Raw genomic sequence first — 20,512 nt, forward strand, 5'->3', positions numbered from 1 at the left:
CCCAGATGCCCCACATGGCTTCCTGCACCCCAGACCTTGGGAAAGGGAGGGCAGAGAGGGGAAGGGTCAGGTTTGCAGAGCAACTCTGGGACCTTTCCTGGGCTGGGCTGAGCTCATTTGGGCCAATCTCCTGCCCTTCCCTGTCCTGGCCCCTGTGCCCCGGCCCTTGAGTCGTCCTGACTGCACCCAGCAGTGCCCTGGCCGTGAGACAGGCCAAGAGTCAGCACAGGGCCAAAAAAGGGCTGCTCAGCTGGGAGGAACAGGATGCAGAGGCTAGAAAAACTGTTGTGAAGACCAGGCAGGGCCCATGGTCCACCACCTGTCCTCTGTGCCCTTCCCACCTCCCCACAGACATTGGCCTCATCGAGAACCCTCTCCCCAAATCCTCAGTGCTCTTAGCATGCAGCTCAGTCTTTGGGACCAAGTGTTGACACCCAGCAGTTTTCAGACATTGTTTAGTAACCTTCATGACAGCCCTGCATGGGCACTATTAATCCTATTTTTTTCCTTTGCTATGTTTTGTGTTGTTTCGCAGTATTGGAGATTGCTCAGGGCCTTTGCACTGAGCTGCTTTATTTTTATTGTGAGACAGGATCTGGCTAAGTTTCTAAATTTTCCAGGTTGGGCTCAAATTTAGGATCTTCCTGCCTCAGCCTCCCAGAGTGCTAGGATTATGGATGCATCACAGATCAGGAAGGGTGGGATCTGGACCCAACCTCCCATACCCCACATGTTTGTGATGAACATGGCACCCTTCCAGGAGATTCTCTTGTTTCTGAACCACTATTTTTCCCAGAGAGCAACAACTGTCAAACAGCTGGTGGAGCCCCACCCTCCCACTGAATCCACCTGACAGGGGCAGCTGTCCTGGAGCCCCACCCACCCACCCATTTGAACCAATCACAGACTTACACACTTGGGCCAATCAGAAGGCTCGAATGTGAACCAATCACAGGTCTGTATTTGGACTAATCACAGGCCTACACTCTTGGGCCAATCAGAAGGCCCCAATATGAACCAAACACAGGTCTGTACTTGGACCAATCACAGGTTGAGAGCTGTTTTGTAAGCAGCGTTCCCCCGCCCTGGGTGGCGTGGGCTTTTTCCTGAGTACTCGGCCTTCCATGCTGCGCCAGGCCCTTTTAGCATTAAACCTTGCCTTGGTGGCCCCGTTAACCCTGCCTGTGATTTGTTTCTCGGGTAGTGTGGGTGCCAAGGTCTTCTAAAGCTACTCGAGGTTCTTAGTCTGAGTTGCACGGACAGACTGGTCATCTCAAAAAGAGTAATAAATATCGGGATGTTAGAGTGTGGGGCCAAAAAGGGCCGGTGATGGAGCCCTGCAGCATCAACCCAGACGGACGGCGATAGGAGACGGATTCGCAACATGAACCACCAGCATGGTCCAGCGTCAGTGCGTGGCCCTGACGCACAGAGCTTCCTGATTCCCATCTGAACGTAGCGAAAGAACCTGCTCACAGAGTTTGCCTTCCCACCTCTCCCTGCGCCTTCGTTTCTAGCGCATGTGCTCCTACTTATGTATTTTCCATTTGTGTGTTGCGGATAATAATTATTCATGTAATTCCTGGTGATACGCGGCGGGGTGTTGATGGTCCTTCCTGATGTAATGACGCGTGGTAATTCGCAGGTTTCCTTCCTCGGGTCTTGGGGTGTGGCACCTGATTTGTTTCCTGCAGTCCCTAACCCAGCAAGAGCCATCCCTGAGTGAGGTGGGCTTGAAGCACTACTAAATCTCCATGAACCCAGGTTAAACACAAGGCTTATAGTGGTCCCCTGCTCAGCTGGGGACCGCTCTGTACAGTTCTGCTCCAGATTCAGTTGTCTGTTCAAGGAGCCAGCTGGCCATGCCGCCCTTGCCCAGACCTGCCTCCCCCCCCCCCCCCAGGCATGCTCGGAGTCCTGGCCTCCTGCTTGGCCGGGGGTCCACACCCAGGAACCTGGGGCACTCCCTCCCCGCCTGGCTTCTGTGCATCTCGGCGCTCACTTGTGCGTTTTCCTGTGACAGATTCCTCCAGTCCCCTGCATTCAGCGACTGCCATATCAGCCTGTGCTTGACAGTCTCGTTTCCTTCCACCATGCTTTTAACATACATGTGATCGAAAAATATGGTACATGTTTTGAAAAAACTTACCCCAGTGAAAACACATTGGCAAGAATAACAGGATGAGTGTGCTCAAAGCTCAGAGAGAATTCTGAGGATGCTTAACAACCCTGTGTCATTTACTGCAATAACTCTTTAAATATTCACCGTATTTTTTTTCCTCTTGAGTTTTATTTCAATAACCAACAAAACAGAGCAGACCAATGATTACCACTTCTTCATAATACCAGTGAGTCAAGCCAAGAGGGGCAAGCACAGCCAGTGCGACAAGTTAGATCCCAAGGAAGGCGGCCTCAGCCCTAGCCAGCTGCTGGAGGCGTGTCCACAGTGGAGCTAAGGTTCTTGATGGTCTCATCAACAGACGGGATAAGCCACACAGTCTCAGAGATGCTGCTGTCAGGGCACGAGTCTGCACCATAGCTGGCTCCCACACAAAGGCTTCGGAGTGGTTGGTAATGTCCTCGGTGTTGATGTCCACCCCATACCACATGCCTCCCTGGGCCCGCTGAGCCCACAGCTTGTCCAGGGTGTTTGTGGCCTCAAAGCCAGCATTGTCACCTAGCTGATGTGGGGTAATCTCCAATCAGTGGCTGCTGTGTTAGTCCTGGAGTAACCCCAAAGGTACTTAGCGCCATCCCAATGGCCTGCCACCAGCCACAGTCATCTCAGTGGCCCTTCTGATGACTATGACAGCATCATGCAGAGACCATACTGCCTCCTCCATAGACTTCTCAGCGCCACCATGGAGCATGAAGTGGCAAGTCTTGGCCTTGGGGCAGCCAGTGAAGAAACGGAACCTTTTGCCTCCAATCTGGGGCTCTTCAAACAGCTGGCAGTGCCCGGCACATCTGCTGATGGAACAGTCGCTCTGGTCTAGGTCAAGACTCACAGGCCACCCTTGTCCCCTTCAGATCCTCCCCGGCACACAGCCATCATGGAATACGTCCCCATCAGTGAAGTGCTGATAGCCATGTCCACAATAGGGAGTTTGGGCAAAATAATTTTGGCTCCAGAATTACAGATCCTCTGTAACGTGTCCAAGGGACTGGTCCACTCAGCATCAGCGATTGCCTGATAATCCTGCCGCGCGGACTCTGATTTCAGCGTCTTTCTCAGCTTTCAGCCTGAGTTCAACACTGAATAAGGCGATCATGGGGTGACTGTACTTCTTAGGCTGCATTTCAAACCCAGCATAAGACAAAGCTGAATGAAACACCAGCCTCCAGCTGAGACCCCTCTAGGGCTCCACCCTGTGCCTTCTGATTCCAAGCACTTTAAACCCAGCAAATCATGGAGCACCATCACCACCAGCTTAGCGGAGGAGGCTTTCTGCCGAGTTGGCGTGGTGCTCAGAGCTGCCATAACATACCTCTCCAGTAGCCTCCTCTGCGCCCCTGCATCTTGCTTCCTCACAGTCACAGCGATCGCTTTGCTCTTGTTAGCTGCCAGCCATGTGGCCATGCAGAAAGCTCAAATGACCATCTGGGGTGCAAAGCTTCCCCCAAGTATGGTTTCACCTGCGTCAGAAACTCCATAGCCAGCAGGGTTACTGAGCTAGTGCCGTCACCAGCCTCGGCATCGTGGGGTTTGACAGTCTGCTACGGTCTTTGCTGCAGGATGGGCAATGTTGAGAAGTTTCAGAATTGTGGCCCTCACTAGAAATCATTGCTCTGCCTTGGCCACCCATAAAAGCCTGTTCATTCCATGGGGCCCCAGGATGCTCTTACAGCCCCAGCAGTCACTGGTGGGCACTGGTGTTTCGCATAGGTGAGGGGCCCTCTGGAGCTGCCTTCTCCTCCTCCAACCCTGTAACTGGGGTGGGCGTCGTTTGGCAGCTGCTTCATGGGCCCGCTACTCCTGTCATTCACCTTACTTTTTAAGCACCTCTGATTGATCAAAAGTTTATGGCAAATTCTGTCAAATAAAAACAGTACCCTGTGTCCTCACCCACCTTATTCACCGCATCTGGCACTGTGTGACTTCCGGTTCTTCCCAAAGTCCAAATCACCATGGAAGAAAAATGTTCTGAATCCATTCAGGACATCGAAGCAGCCAGGACAGCATCACTAAAGACCCTCAGGAAGAAGCACCCCAGAGCTGCTGCAGGACATGGCCAGGACAAGGGGACAACTGTGTTCTTAGGTCTCAGAGCAGGGCAGTAAGGTAACTGCACTGAGGAGGACAGGGTGGGAGGCCGGAAGGTGCTGGGCACCGACACTGAGCCACACTGCCCTCAGGGGGTCGGCACCAGCCCAGGATGGCAGCCAGGAAGGCTTTAGCTGCTGCCTCCTTCCTCCTCCTCGCCAGGACGTGACCCCTCTTGGATCCCACCCCCAACGCCAGCTCTGGCTTCCCTAAGGTCAGGGCCTGGGAAGGCGGCCCTTCAGCCTGTGAGGTTCCTCACAGGACCGTGGTGGCCAGGCAGGTCCGTCCCATCCAAGTAAGAGTCTGCTCAGTGGCCACAAGGGTCGGGGGAGGTTTAGAGGGATGGAGGCCTGGCCCAGTGACTGCCCTGGCCCCTGACCCCAGCCTTGCTGCCCCGAGATGGTGCAAGAGCCAGCTGGGGCACAACAGCACAGGGAACCAGGGTGCCTCGCCCAGCAGCAGCAGCTGTGCCCCCTGACCTGCACTCTGGACACCAACATCCCAAGTATGGCACCTGGGCTGACGCCCCTGGGCCTTGTGCAGGCCTTCCACAGAACAGGGGCCCTAGGAGGGTTTAGGATCCTGGTGACAACACACCCGATAGGGCGCCTCACACGGGCACATCCCTCCTCTGTTCTTTTTTTCTCTTTCTAAATTTCATTTTCAATTGACTTAGGACTCTGACTGTCACCTTTATGGGGCACCTGGAGGTGCTTCGGTGCCCAAACATGATGTGCCATGATCAGGTGAGGTCGTCAGCACACCACCACCCCAGACAGCTGCCCCGCTGATGGTGCGAGCTCTGAACGCCACTATTCCAGCCACTCCAAACCACACACTGGCCCAGTCCTCTTCCCTGACGAGGGGTGTGCATGTGTGTGTGTGCTTGAATGCATGTATCCTGACCCCTGCCCACAGGCCCAGGCTACAGTCCAGATCCAGACCATGTGATGGCCACAGCCCCACCTGGGATGTCTCTGAGAAGCAGGCAGGGCTGGAGGTTGCTTAGTGGCTGGGGAAGGGACCGGTACTGTTCGCCCCATCCTGCTAGGTCTGGCGGGGAGAAGGTGGCTCGGTGAGGAGGGCTGGGTTCGGCTTCCGGCCCCATGAGGGAGACTGTGACCTTGAACCAACTGGTGACAGCTGTGCCTGCCTGGCTACCGTGGGAAAAGAGAGGGCAGGGACACCACCAGCTGCGCCCGGAAGCCAGGATGGATGCATAGGCTCCCGGGCCCTGCCTGAGGGCTGGACTCAGCGGTGATGGAGGCTGGGGACTCCGAGTTATCTGCGTCCTCATGGTTCTGTGCATAAGAAGACAGTGGGGGTGAGACACCAGGAGGACCAGGAGGAGCTGTGCCGAGAGACCTGGCCCGGCCTCCCCCAGGGCCTGTGGGTATGCACCATCCACATCTCGGGTCCCAGTAAGGGCTCGGGGAGAGGGGGCACAGGTCACACATCGCAGTGAGCACACTTCCGAGTGCAGCCACTCCCTGCAGAGCAGGAAAACTGCAAGGAAGATTTGGGCTTCTGAGTGCCCCTGGGCGCAGCCCGATCCAGGGAGGCGAACTCCCAGGGAGTTAAGACTTGGGTTCAGTGTTCGTAGCTGTGTTCAGAATAATGGTGCCCTCTCCTCTGCCTTTTAGAAGAGGTAACCCAAAGAGGACCCGGGCCCCTACGGTCCCTGCTGGTGCCATCTCCCAGCATCCCCACAAGGGGGACAAGGACATACTGCTGCTGCCTAGGAGGTGGGGGTCCCTCTCCTTTGGGTCATCCCGCCCTGCCCAGCCCTTTCAGCTGGCTCCAAAGGGAGCAGCTGGGCTCCTTCCCAGGGGCTCAAGTTTCCTGCACTGTCGCTCTGAGCTGCCTTCTGTCCCCTAAATGGCATGTGGGTGGGAAGGACTCAGGAACATTGGAAGGGACAAGTGTTGGGCCATCCTTTTTTACAAGGAGGAATAGCTAGCTTTTCCCATGGGCCTAGATGCCATGCCACACCACAGACATTCCACAGCGGGACACCCCGAGGGAACACAGGTGAGCTTCCATCACATGGAGGGCAGAGTCCAGGTCCACACAGGTGACCAGGGCAGAGCCACCATCGCAGGCAAACTCTGTCCTCTTCATCCAGGGGCTGGGTGGGGCTGCACCTGCATACACAGCACATTCTCTTCCCCCTGGCCCCCAGGCCACCTGCCTCTTCACTAGCTCCTGCCACTCAGGGCACCTGGCAGCTGTCACTTCAAGACACGAGCTTGGCCATGCTGACACAGATGCCAGTCACCTGCGTCCAGAGAGTGGCTGCCGAGCCCAGGCCTTGGTTCTTATGGTGCTGGCAGAAGGAGTCTCTCTGACTTCTCTCATGGGGACACACCTGCCACCCAGGCACATCTGTCACCTCAGTTCCCACTCGTGCCTTCTCCCAGGTGGCGCTTAGCCACTCTCCCCTCTGACTCAGCCCCCTGAAGCCTGCCGGGAGAAACCTGCACACCTGTACTTGGGACCAGGTGGTCAGACTATTCTGAACAGTTCGGTTCTCATTGGACAGCCTTTGGTTGCGCTGCCCTGGCCATTTCGAATGGATTCAAAACGTTTCCTTTTTGTAGCCATTTTGACCTTGGGGAGGAGCCAGGAGTTGCACGAACCAGATCTGGTGAGTATGGTGGAGGAGGGCGCAGTACCGCGTGTTTCCGAGCTGCTCTGCTGGATGGCACTCGGCAAGGGCAGGCACTGAGTTTCTCACACCTGGTAAAGACCCTCAAGAAAGGGGGCTCCAGAGCTGCTGTAGGCAGTGTCGGGAATGACGGGATGTGTGTGTGTGAACCAGGAGGACGCTAAGGAGCTCCACAGCGGTGAGGCTGAATGTATTAAATTCACAATGTATTACTTACTGTTCACCGTGTTTCAGGCACCCTGTGTATGTGTGTGTCTCCCCTCAAACCTAGCAATCTGTTTCCATCTAAGCTCAATTTCAAGTATTTAAATGCAAAACAAATCTCACCACACACACGCACATGCACACACACACACCTGAGGAGTCCCAGGCCCGACCCTCCCCCGGGACACGCTGTCCCTCAGCAGCCAGTTGGGGGGGGGGCGCTTCTCTCCTGCGCATGCGCACACACCCCTACCCCGCCACCCTGAGCCCGTGAGTGACTGAGCGGCAGCGATGTCTTCAGCTGCATGAGGAGCCCTGCACCCAGCCACCTGCTCTGCTTCCGGACCAGGGCTGTGTGCATTCTGGGTCTTCCACAGTGAGCCATTCATCCGCTTTCAGGCCCTGAAAGTGTGCGTTGTTCAAACCTGGAAAGTAAGTTATCCAGGTTTGACCTTTCCTTGAAGACTACCTCCATCTCCTCAGGTGCGATGCATTTTCTGGTCCCAACCCTGGCTGACCTTAACCAGCCCCAGGACCCTGGCGGTAGAAACCTGCACCCAGCGATGTCCCACTGGGTGTCCCATGAACCTGGGACCAGCTGTGACTGTCCCCTCCCTGTCTGAAGGTCGTTAAGGAAAACCAAACAAAGTAATTAACAGGGAGGAAAGTACATGCTTGTACCAGCAGGTAAAATCCAAGAAGAATCTACAAAGTCTTTTTTTTCCAAAGTCTTTTCTTAATTTTAATTTTTGTAAGTGTATTTTGCAGTAGGTCGTGGCCACATTCACTGCGGCAAGTGGGTACTGGTAAGAATCAGCAGCACTTAGTAGAGGGAACTTCCGGTTTTAGGAGAAAGCTACAGTCTAGAAATAAAGATCAAAGCCTGACAACCATGGAAACTTTTCCATCACATAAAGTGAACAATTGCAGCTCCCCTCCCAACCATCGGCAGGACAAAACCATATTGAGAAATGGTACGTACCCAAGGGACTGCCAAATAAATACATGCTTAAATGAAACTGAAGAAATTTAATTATGTGTATGAACAGTTACACTAAATGATTTTCCCGGGAAGCCAGTGGGAAATCAGACCTAACAAGCAGCCGCCGAGAGGCTCTGCTGCCGCAGGGCGGTTATCAGCTTCCTCTCAGAATCGCGTCTCATGCCAGCCCTGGGCAACAGGCCTGGGTCAGGATCAGCACCGTCAGCTGCGCAATGAAACTGGCGGTTGCTGAGCTCGTCTGGCCTTAAAATCAAGGCTCACACAATTCTTTCTCCTCTGCCTATCCAAAGACCAGAGCCTGCCAGTGCCAGGGTTCAGACACAACTAAAATTGCCCAGCTTTTTTTAAAAACAGAGAACAGGAGATGAAACTCATGCTATTCCATTTCACAAAAGTCATTGACAATGAGGGAAATAAACAAATTGGTTCCGCTCTCAGGATCCGGGGAAGCAAATTCTCCGCAAGGCCGAGCTGCCCTGGCCAGCCTGGAATCCCCGCAGCCTCGGCCACTGCAGAATGCTGACGCAACCTTCGCCTGGGCAGCAGGAAGGGGTTGTGGGATTTATGAGGAGCACATTTTGGTTTTGTCAGGTTTTTCAACACCAGCTGTTATAAATTTGAAGGAGGACCATCCTGCTGACGCTCACGCTGCTGTGTTAGTGTTGCTGCTGCAGCCGCTCTGCTGCTGGGAACCGTGCTCACATTTGTGATGGCACTGGGGGACAGTTTATCCCTGTGGGAGAAGGGGACACCAACACCGCTGATGCAGGTCATCACGGTCACCATCCACGTGACCACAGCAGTCTGGGCACTGTGGCAGTGGTGCCCACACTCAGGAGGCCCCCGATTCCTTTCTTCCTCTCGAGTTCTCTTCTGTGAGGGACACAGTGAGGAGGCCCAGTATCCCGCCTGGTCTCCCATGATGGGGCACAACATTGATTATGGTGGCTTCTCTGTCCCCAATTCGGAGCTTGCAGAGACCTTTCAAACACAGTAGGTTTGTGTCTACACTCACACCTTCCCACCTTCCGAGCTTTCGTCTTCAACCAGCGTAGAGCACAGTCGTCCTGACAGCCCCCTCGGGAAGAAGGCACCCCAAGAGGGTCACCAGCTGAGATCCGCCCTGTGCTGCCTGGGCGGTGGTCCCCAGCTCCTCAGAAGCGGGGAGCACAGGAGGTGGAGCTCCCTCTGGGTGGTGAGCACAGCTCCGAACTTCTGAGCTCTGGGCTGGATTTCTGAGGGGCAGGAGTGGGGGGGGGGGTCCCTTTACGCTTTCGTTACCACAGCTCTTGTCAAGAGTGGGACCTTTTGCCTCTCTCCAAAGGAGATGCTCACAAGGATCCTCTCCACCACAGGCGTTTTAGTTATTAATTTTTTAAGTAGTTGTCACCAACACAAAATGGTTAGGCAGGAGATGTGACTCCCTGGGGATGACAGGACCAACTGTCCACTGCACCCCTGTGAAGTGAACTGGGGCTACCCTTGTGCGTGTTCACCCAACATCCTTCATCTCATTGGCTGTCACATCAGCCTATCATTAGAAGAGGAGGCCAAGTCTCAAGGGCCACACAGCTTACCTTGGAGGAGATAGCTGGCGCTGTGACAGCCTCGCTCATGCCTAGCATCTGGGATTGCGGGCAGAGGCCCTGATATGCTGCCCTGTGAACCCCCAGTGCCTGAGTTGCTGGTAACTTGGGGTTACTAGGCCTGTGTGGGGCAGGCACAGGATTTGGACTCTGCCTACCAAATGACTTGAAGGCCACACTCATAACCAGTGCACTGCAAATACAGCTGCTAAAAGTTGTGTGGGGGAAAAAATTAAAAGGTGGCATTGTGTGCATGTAAATTCCCGGTGTCTCCAGGTATTCCATGTGTGGAAGAAAGGCCAAAAAGGGCGTGCCTGATTAAATATGGGTGGAGAGTTTTAAATAGCCTTATGTACTCCCATTTCCTTCAGGTGCAGTGTATGATTTTTGTAAATAAAACATTACAAACATTATTTTTTTTAAATGCAGGCATTAAAAAAGTATCTCAAGCTGTTCAGTAAGTCCTGACTTACAAACATCAGAGTTGCAAATTTACAAATACAAACAGACCTCCAGCTTGGCTTTGGTTTCTTTTCCTTTACACTGTGCATTTGTGTCAAAGTGGTGTAAGGGTCACTCTGTCAGACTCATGCCTGACCCTGACTTAAGAACTCTGTACCAGAGCTCGCTTTTCTGGCACAGAATGGCTGGTAAGGTGGGGACTTACTGTATTTCATGAATTGGCTTAAATCCTACGCGATATTAGAGACGCTACCAAACACTGAGCACAACCAAGCCGAGAAGGATTGAAGGGGAAGAGGAGGAAGAAAAGGAGAAGGCCCTTGGCGGGGCCGGGAAGCCAGAGACAGAAGCTGCGGTGCCAACGGCTGCGCGTCCCTTGTGGTCCCTCAGGGTCCATGGGACAGGAACACCGAGTGGGTGTCGTGGTTCTGGGTGCCATTCCCACCCTCCGGGCACCGCAGAGGTGACTGAGAGGATTCAGCGCAGGCTGGACGTTAGGTCACACAACACAATCATTGTCATTGGTATCAGGCCGTGGAAAAGACGTCTTCCCTCTGGGGGTGCCCGTGCATGTGCGTGTCATAGAAATGCAGAGCCAGCGTGGCGCAGGACTGCCCACCGGCCACCTTGCGGGGAGTACGCATGCCCCTGGGAACTGTTCTCTGAGATATTTTGTATGTGCACAAATTTTTAAACTAAAAAGCTAAATGGAGTTGCTTGTTTGTTTGTTAACAAATCCTTTGAAGTAGCATCCAACGCTGAGCCCATCCAGGATTAGGGGAGCTGTGTGTGCACAGCCATGATGCCTCCGCAGCCACAGCAGCAGAAAATGGGTCAGATGCACGCAGAAGCTAGGGCTCCAGGAGCAAGGCAAAGGGAGTTTGTCCACTCCGGCCCAATCCCCAGGAAGCGGGCACTGCTGGCTGTTCTGGGGAGACCTATGGCTGCTCAGTGGTATCCAGGAGGGGACTCGGCAGCCTGCATCATGGTCACTGCAGTGGTTTCTTCGGTGGTGTCTGTGTTGGGGTCCTTGCACCCCATATGGGCACTTGCCCTTGTCCCCTCCCTCTGACTGAGGGGCCAGGAGGACAAAGCACTCAGGCCCCCACCTCAGGGCCCCCCCATATGGCCAGACTGTCATGGATAGGACAGACAGGGCCTTGCATACCAGTGTTCTAGCAAAATATGGCCACGTACAAACTAACAGACACAGCAGCAGTGATAATACTCAAAATCAGGTGACACCAACTTTCCGGAGCACAGGTCTGCAGAGCGCTTCCTAGGAAGCTGAGGACAAGCTGACCACATGGGAAAGAGGTGGACAGCACTGTGGCTTAGCCTCGGGGAAGGAGGCACAGATGCGGCCTTGGGAAGGGAAAGACAGAGGCCGCACATTACTGCTGACACCGGGCAGTAAAGGTCCTGAGAGCTGAGTCTCCTCACTGAGTCCCCTCATTCCATGCTTACCAAGTGACACTGACAAGTACAACAGGGCCTTGACGGCAGTGTCCTTCCTTGGCTCACAGCAGCACCCCTGGGTGACACACCAGGGCCTCAACTTGTGCTGAGCCCTAGCCTGAGATACATATCTTCCTCATCTTCTGCCTTAATTCCCTAGAAAGAGCCCAGGACATAGCAGCTACTCAATTAATGCTTGCTGAAGGAAGAAAGGGCTGGAAAACAAAAGGAAGGAAAATTCAACCAAGCTCTTCAGGATTTCCCAAGCCCCTACTCAACAGTTGCTGGTTACCATGGCAAAAGCAAAAGAACTCTAAGAGATCCAGCCCCCATCCACAAGAGACATCTTTACTTAACTTATCTTTAATAAGTTAAAGATAATAAACTCACTTTCCAGTCACAAAAAAAAGTGTGAAGAAAAATGATCACCCCATTTAGGACAAATTGAAGGGGAAAAGTCGTACCTACAAGGAAATACATACACATTAATTTATCGTGAGTTCACGAGGGTGACTTCTCTTCTGATCTGTAACACCGCTAAATGGAACTAAGGTTCAGTTGGTAAAGTTTATACCAAATAAAAATTCTAATGGAAAATCTCAGTGAACTGAAAATCTCCTTCACCCAGGAGCTCCATTGTCTGCGTGACACCCCACCTGCATATTCCCCAGCCCCTCTGGGCATCACCAATAATAAACCAGGGTCCCTTACATACACAGGTATTGAGTTCTTATGCATAAATTAACTGCGACTCAAGTAAGGAAGAAAAATCTATTTAAGTCTGCATTAATCTTTTATTGGCTTTTCCACTTGTCATAAACAGTTTGTAACCAGATATATATCATCATGCTAAACATCATGTAAAACCTCTCACTCAATAATCCAATTGATATCCAGGCAATATATCCAGGGGCAACAGTTCTCAAATGGGCCATTTTATAACCTAGGCAAAGGTTAATCATCCTTAGCTTCCTACTCAGGATCTCACCCGAAGTCCCACTGTCTACAGTGGCTCTGCGACAGTGCCAGCTTTTACAGCAAGTTAATTATTCTTTACTAAAATTAATGCATTCCAAAACAGGAGCCATTAAACAATAGACTGAGAGATGTCAATCATCTTTTATTGTTGTTGGATTTTTTTTCTACACTTAAATTTTTTTGGTTTAGAGCAGCCCTGTTGAATACTCAAATTGGATCTGTCCTTCATATCTTTATTTATTTATGGTTTTCTCCATATTTCCAAATACATTAAATGAATCTCTACACTATATAATCTTCTACAGTGCAAGGAAATCTAAATAAACTAAGAAATTAAGTTAAAGTGGAAGGAGGGTTGACAAAATTAAAATGAGATACACCATTTAAAAAAAATTGTGAGCCTAGAAGGGAGACAGTACCCCATGTACCCTCCAGGAATTTTGTATGTTTATTAAAGTTAAACTACAAATTTGGCCCTGAACTCCACCAAGAAATACAAAAAGAGAAATAGAATTATTCATTTGTTTGCTTATATACTGATTGTTGCTTTGCATACTAGGCAAAAGGCATTTTATTAGACACCTGATTCTACAACCTAAGCTAAGACTCCAGCGCCCCTGTGAGAGGAGCACCCTCCAGCTCAGGCAGATTTTAACAGCCCATTGCCGTAGATCATGAAAACAGCATGGAGAGAAAGAAGCACATTCCGGAGAGTGAATATGAGGAAGATTCAGCGGAACTTTGGCTGCGAGGAAGTGAAACCGGAGCTGAGCTCCGCAGCCGCCTCCTCACCTCTGCATCCCGTTTCTGGATGCGCTCTGGAGAGATGGCTGCCCGGCCACAGGAGCCACTTCTGCCACAACAGCTGTCGTCCAAGGACCATGTCATGCCTGTCTGGGGTGGAGAAGAGAAAGACAGGAAGCCAGAGTATGCTGGGGACTCCATGCTGCCTAGAGAGGCCCACATTGCCCATGTTGGCGCCCCCTGGAGCTTTGCAGCCGTGAGCAGCTAAAGGAGACTCAGGCCTGCAGGGTGAGAGTCCTGGGACAAAAGCCTGCTGGCTTCTGAGGAGCAGCAGTGACCATAAGAGACCCACATGTCCTCAAGCCTGACTCTGTCGCTGCCACATGACCCCTGGGCCACCTACGGACTCTGCCATCAAGAGGCCCGTCACCAGGTGGGCTCCCTTTGGCCTTGGACTGTGAGCCAACATAACTCCTTTTCTTTTATTGAATACACAGCCCCGGGTGTTTCACCGTAGTGATGGCAAACAAACAAACATAGCCACCCAGTGAAGGCATTCTTCAAATAAAACCTCAAGCAGAAAACAAACACAAGCAGGGCTGCTCAGGGTATAGCCTGGTTCCCAAGTCCCCAGAACCCTGTCTCCTTTCCCCTTCTTGTGCTCTTGCCCCAACCCCACAGCAGCTCACAGACACCCCCAGAGCCCCTCAGGGTGTGAGGAACACAGCCCAGGATCTATGGGATGTGGGGCTCACAGGGTGTGTGAGGTCAGACCAGGCGCTTAGGACCGAGACCGGAGGAAAGTGTTTACGAGTCCGAAGGTGAGGGCTTCGCTCTGCACCCCCCACGAGATGTGGCTCCATCAGGCTGTCTCAGTGGCATGGGGACAGCTGCCCTGTCTGCCACTGTCAACAGGGAATTCTGGGGGTAGACCCCCCCCCCTTGCCACCGCACACTTGTTAGGCCTGCAAATAAATTTGCAACGCAGCTGAATTTAATCTTCCGATTCCCCCCGAGAACCAATTTCTCCAAGCCATTCCCATGTAGACAAAAAGATTTTGTCTCACTAAACCTGCTTATTGACCAAAACTGTCGCCTCTGCTCTGACCACTGACCTTATCTGAATATTCAAATCCATTCTGGAGCGCAAGTTCAAATGATTTTGGTGCCCTCTTGAAGCCCTGTTTTCATAGTGAGCTGATTACGAATGACAATATTATAAAGGCTTTAATTGAGATTCTACAAACAATTTGCGCCCTGGATTTACAAACCTAATGTGTTCAGAAGTGGGGAGACTGCTGAGCTACTCTTTCTTTTGAAGAGAAAGTTGGCCATGGTCTGTAACTCTGTCCCTCCTCCTGGCCAGGGGACTCTGCCCCTCCAGTCTAAATAATCATCAGCCCTGGGCTGCAAACAGGAAACGTTCATGCACCATATTTTGTAACCTCTGGTTCCGATGCATACCTGATTCGGGGCACTCGGCATGCGTAGACTCTGTCTGAGCTCCCACCCCTGTAATGGGGCAGTGAGTTTGGGACACGGGTCCTCAGGCATGTGTCTGCATGGCCTTAGGCAAGTGACCTGTCTCCTTTTCTTCCTCCCCTCCCCGGCAACGAGGGGGCAATGAAAGGGTCCCGCACCCACCTCGTGTACAACATTGACGTTCAGCTAGAATAAGTTAATTGATGTCAGAGGTTAAAAGTCAAAGGGAGCCCTGCAGACGCCAGCTGTTTTGATTAGGCCGACTGGATTTTCAAACAATGGCCACGCAGCTGGGTGAGGCACTCCCAGATCCAGTGTTCACCAAGCATCATGGGAGAGCGTGGGTGCTCATCACACGGGACCCTCATCAACTCCCAGAGGTCTCTGCTGCAATCAACTCCATTTCAGAGACAGGAAATCCCAGGTCCGGAGCGCGGGTGTGATCATTCCAGAGCCACACAGTGGGAAATGACAATCATGTCACATCTTCCTGGCACCCCTACTCAGCCCTGGCATGAAGGGAGTGTGGGCACCCCTGGCCCCTGTTCTCCCCCAGGGACCTGGTGCCCACCTGACGGCCTTGGTTTCCCCATTTGCAGAGGGGGGAAAGCTTGCTTACTTGTGAAGAATTCAGTACCCCTTGTCTAAAAAAGCAGCCATTAAGTGGGAGCCCTTTCATCATGGGTTGTTGGATCTTGGGCAAATTCGGTGACCAGAAAGGCAGGAACCGTACAAGGAACGTGGAGATTATGTAACAATTAAATGCTAACAGCATGTGGGCAGGAGGCAGCCAAGGGAGCCCTGAACCCCGCACAGCTGGGGAGGAGCAGTGCTCTCTCTCCACCTGTGCTTTGGGGGCCTGCCCTCCAGCAGCAGAGGGGAGGCTCCCTCCGGTTTTTCCTTCAGACAGAGTGAAACCCAGCCGCTCCCAACAGCTGGCCAAGTCCTATCCTCTTGAAAGAAATGGCCCGTCCACTCTGTAATGTCTCAGAGTTTCAAAGTTGCAAACTCACCGCAGGTGATTTATAGCCCAAATTGACTGAACTCCCCTCCAAGACAGCCTATTTAATCAGAGTTAACCGGGGAGAATTATGAAGGCCCTTAATTGAGCTCTGCTATGGTGGGCTTTCAAAACAGCCTGCAAGCGCCGTGGAAAATAACAAAATGAATAAACTACACTTTCCTCGAGTTCCATTTCCAAATATGACGTCTGGAATGAAGAGTTTAGCTCTCTAGGTGGTGATCTTCATGCATAGTATAGTGTTTGTCCTGAATTTCATTGCTTTGAAAAAAGGCATGAAAAGTCTTGATTTAGTTGGCATTTAATGTGATTTTTATATAACTTCTGTGATATAATCAGTCGCAATGGGAATCAGTGGGGAAACTTAAAGAGCAGTAAAACCTTCAGCTAGTGTTCTTTCTGCTTTCTGATTGGCTTGCTGGGTATACAAAGCCTGAAAATCCCAGTTCGCATCCACCTACTCTATTTGTGGAGGCCGCGATGATTGAGTGTGGTCCAGCGCCGCCCCCTCTCCAGTCAGCAGCCAGTCAGAACTCGGGGAAGACAATAGGCGTGTGGAGACGGCAACCGAGGATGTGTGCCTGTAAATCACGGCCACTTCTACGTAGCCAGAGCAGTAATGCGCGAGCTGCAAAGCAAGGGCGCTGATGTCTCCTGCTGTCCATAAACGAAAACCACGCACAGCCACGCACCCCTGACTGGTGTTCCACAGCAGCCTCCTCACTATTAGATTCTTTGTATTATTGTTTTTAAAGCCAAATGCATATTTGACTGTTATTTAAAAGCAGTGTTTTTCGTTGGGGTCCATAAGCATTTCTTTCCAGCAGATAAACACACTGTGTTCCTGCCCACCGACTAGCCGGTGATGTGCTTATAATTCAGATGTATTCAATTTCTGAAGCCCCTAATGAAACCAGAAAGGAGGTACCATAGAAACAACCGGCTACTTCCTACATTAGTCAGTTCAAATTTGGAAAATTATTAGAACCGTGAGGAAATATAAAATGAAATACACTAGCACCACATTGCATTTACATGTTTTAAATATGCTTCACCATGCATTTAATTTCGATTTAATGAAATAGTTATTATATGCAACCAAAACAGTGTTATTAAAAACAAATTTATGGAGGATTAACGGCTGTGTAATATATCTATACCCACCTAGGCCAGAGTCTTTCATTTTCAATAATGTGTTTTTAATCATTAACTTCTATTTATTAAATGCACAATAACACTGTAATTCTACTGAGTGAGATTGATTAAGGTTCTCTTTGGAGTTTGGAGAAATACTGATTGATAATTTAAGCAATATGAAATTGGCTCTGCATTGTATGCTACACCAATCTTTGCATATTTATTCTGTTTTAAAATACTCATCATCAGGCCATACGCAGCTAACAACATGCAGTCCAGGCTGGGCCTTATGGGATAAATTTGCTGCTACTATTGACAATCTGAACAAACATCAGCACTTAGCAAAGGTTAAAATATTGTTTGTTGAGTTTTCTTTTTCTCCCTCTCCATTTTTCTGTAGGAAGAATAATCTCTAAAAGCTACAGGGCGGGGAGAAGAATGAAGCACAAATCGCAATATGAGAAGTTTTGCTTCTGAGTAGTAAAGGAGATTAATTCACTTGACACCAACCAGCTCATTACCCCAGCTACCAAAAAATGAAATATATCTTATGGTGCCATCCTCGCCCTGTAGGTCATAATATTATAGTGATCACAGCAGGGCTGGGGTGGATGGTGGAAAACAAGACCCCAGCCGGCCCTCTCCAACACCCCCCTCCTGCCGAGGAGTAGCCCTGGTGCTATAATCGTGTTTACCCATTACCATCCCTGTACTTTGTTACTTTGGACCTGGGGATGCTTAAAAAAGAAAAAAAAAAAAAAAAAAAAGAGGGAATTTGTGAAGGTTCTGGAAGCTCTCACCAGTGAATGCTGTGCTTAGGGAGACCATTCCCTGAATTCTTGGAGTGAATCATGTATGCCTTCTGTCTTAGTTACTTTTCTCTTATTACTGAGACAAAATTCCCAACACTCAAAGTTAAAGGAGAAAAGGTTTATTTAACTCACAGATTGTGAAGTTTTCAGTTCATAATTGGCTGGCTCCAAGGCAGGGTAGGTGGCAGATGGGGATCACAGAGGAGAGACAGTTCATGCAGGCAGAAGACAGCAAAGCAATAAGGGACAACCACACCTCTTTCTGTCCCTTCTGTCTTATCCAGGCTACTTAGGTCAGGTAGCACTCATGCCCTCAGTCCTAGTGCCCTTGGTCCCAGCACTGAACCATGAGTCCATCCCAGCACCACACACTCTGGATCCAGTCCCTCTGAAAAGCCTCACCTATGACTGCATGAGGCTTTGGGGGACCTCTAGACATAAGACATAACATCCCATCTCTGCCCCCTCCTAAAACTCATGCACAACCCTTTATGCAAAAGGCATTTATCCCATCTCTAAGAGTTGCCAGAGTCCTAACAGCTTCAGCCTTGCTAAGAAGTACAAGTCCCACATTTCCTCTGAGACTTAAGGGAAACTTTTAGTTGCAAGCCCTGTATGAATGAACAGAAGTTAAATGCTCCCAGTATTCAATGGCATAAGATAGACACAAATGGGAGATAGCAAGGAATGGGAACAAGCAAGACCAAAGTCCAGCAGGGCAACATTAACTCTCACAGTTCCACTTCCGGCATCCCGAAATATCTGTGGCAAGTTGTGAACACCAGAGGGTTTGGGTGGTATCACTACACCATTGTTAGTGGCTATAGCTCCCATGGCTTCTCTCTAGAGCTGATTCTGCTCCTTCCTTGAAATTTTCCTTGGACAATACACATTGCTGGCCTCTCCAAACTTCTTGGGTCTCCCCTGCACCTTCAGCTTCACACTCACAGCTTCACACACTGCCCTCTCAGGGCAGTGCCTGGTCTCACAGGCCTTCTTCTGAAAGCTGGGTGGAAACCTTCCTGACCCAACAACTCCCGTATTCTGCACCTGCCTAAAACTAGAACCAGATGAATGCTGTCAAAGTCTGCAACCAGGTGGAGCAGCCTTAGTTACCTTCTCTCTTGGTGTCCTTCTCTCTTGGCCGTGTGAGTCCAGTGCCTGTGAACCAAATCCAGAGGAACAACTTCCCTAGACTGCCACAGTTGTGGGACATGGTGCTCTGGAGCTCCCCTCTCAAAACAAAGGCTTTTACCTTTGCAATTCTGAGGCTGCAAAGGCTGGAGTCCTGCTGATTCTTGTAGTATCCTCATGCCATCTTTTCTATTGTCTTTTGAAACATTTGGCTTTTCCTTGCTAGTCTTTTCAGCAATCAACTTCTCCTCTGTTCCATCTTTGTAGGTTGTAACTTTACAAGAGCTTCCTTTCTGGCCAAACTCACAGCATTTTCAATTATTCTTCTAGGCTCTTTGCTCTTGATTCTCAACATAAATCTTGCTAAAAGCCCCCAACAGCAGCAATGCCACTGCATCAACATTAGAATGCCTTGAAATTTCTTCTGCAAGATTAATTAGCCTGCCACCCTTAATCTCAGTCTTAGGCAAAGTCTTTGGACATGAGCAAAATGCAGACAAACTTTCTGCCAAGCCATAACACACATTGTTTGGAGTCCAAAAGCCAATGCAGTCCTTCTTCCCAGCAGAAATCCTATGAGCATAGTCCTTACCATTAGGATTTCTATCAGCCTCCTGGTCTTCTGAGCTCTGACTAAAATCTCCCATTAAGTACACCCTAAGACATTTTAGCTCTACTTTTCTGGGATGTCTCTGAACCTTTCCAAACTCTTCCCACAAGCCATTCCCACAGGCTCCTGAACCACATGGTCAGGTACAGTCACAGCATCGACCCCACTCTTGGTACCAAATTCCATCTTAGTCACTTTTCTCTCATTGCTGAGACAAAATATGCAACACCCAAAGTTAGAGGGGAAAAGGTTTATTTAGCTTACAGTTTGCAGAGGTTTCAGTTGATAATCAGCTGGCTCCAAGGAAGGGAATATTGCAGACAGACATCTCAGAGGAGAAACAGTTCAAGGCTGGTAGAAAGTAGCACAGCAAGCAAGGAATGACCACAGCTCTTTCTTTCCCTTATACTTTATCCAGGCTACTCAGGGCAAGCAACACTCACACCCTCAATCCCAGTCCCCTGATCCTGGCATTGCACCATGAATCCATCCCAATGTCACATAACTAGATCCAGCCAGCTCTGAAAAAGCCCCGCCTATGACTGCATGTGGCTTTGGGGACATCAGAACACAAGCTGTCACACATCCTTCGCTCACCTAAATTTTGTAGCCTATTTGTAAAGCTCACACCCACAGAAGAGATGGAGAAAACAAATAAGGATACTAATAGCCTATTTCTGCTCACAGCCGGAAGTCCTGTCCACCCTCACCAGGCCACAGGCCCTGTTGTGTCACCTGTCTGGGATGACTGGAGAGTACATTGACAGGTCAGGAGTGATTGCTTTGGCCCGTTTGTTTGGTTTCTCTCTGGCTTCTTGTTGGACCCTGTAGTACTCTCCTCCTGTGCTGGCACTTATAAAATAATTGTGAGCACTTACTACAGCCTTGGGTTTATCTCATTCAGTGTTTATGGCAACTTGCAGCACTGGGAGTGACCAAAACTAACTTC

At 50.6% G+C, this 20,512-nt stretch overlaps 1 pseudogene; it reads right to left on the reverse strand.

Annotated features, from left to right (window-relative positions):
* Positions 1-2,418: 2,418 nt before the first annotated feature.
* LOC100729137 (T-complex protein 1 subunit eta-like) lies at positions 2,419-9,755 on the reverse strand (annotated as a pseudogene).
* Positions 9,756-20,512: the final 10,757 nt, after the last annotated feature.

Source organism: Cavia porcellus, unplaced genomic scaffold, assembly GCF_034190915.1.
Source record: "Cavia porcellus strain 051 isolate PalLab524CR breed Dunkin Hartley unplaced genomic scaffold, mCavPor4.1 scaffold_1, whole genome shotgun sequence".
Taxonomy (NCBI): Eukaryota; Metazoa; Chordata; class Mammalia; order Rodentia; family Caviidae; genus Cavia; species Cavia porcellus.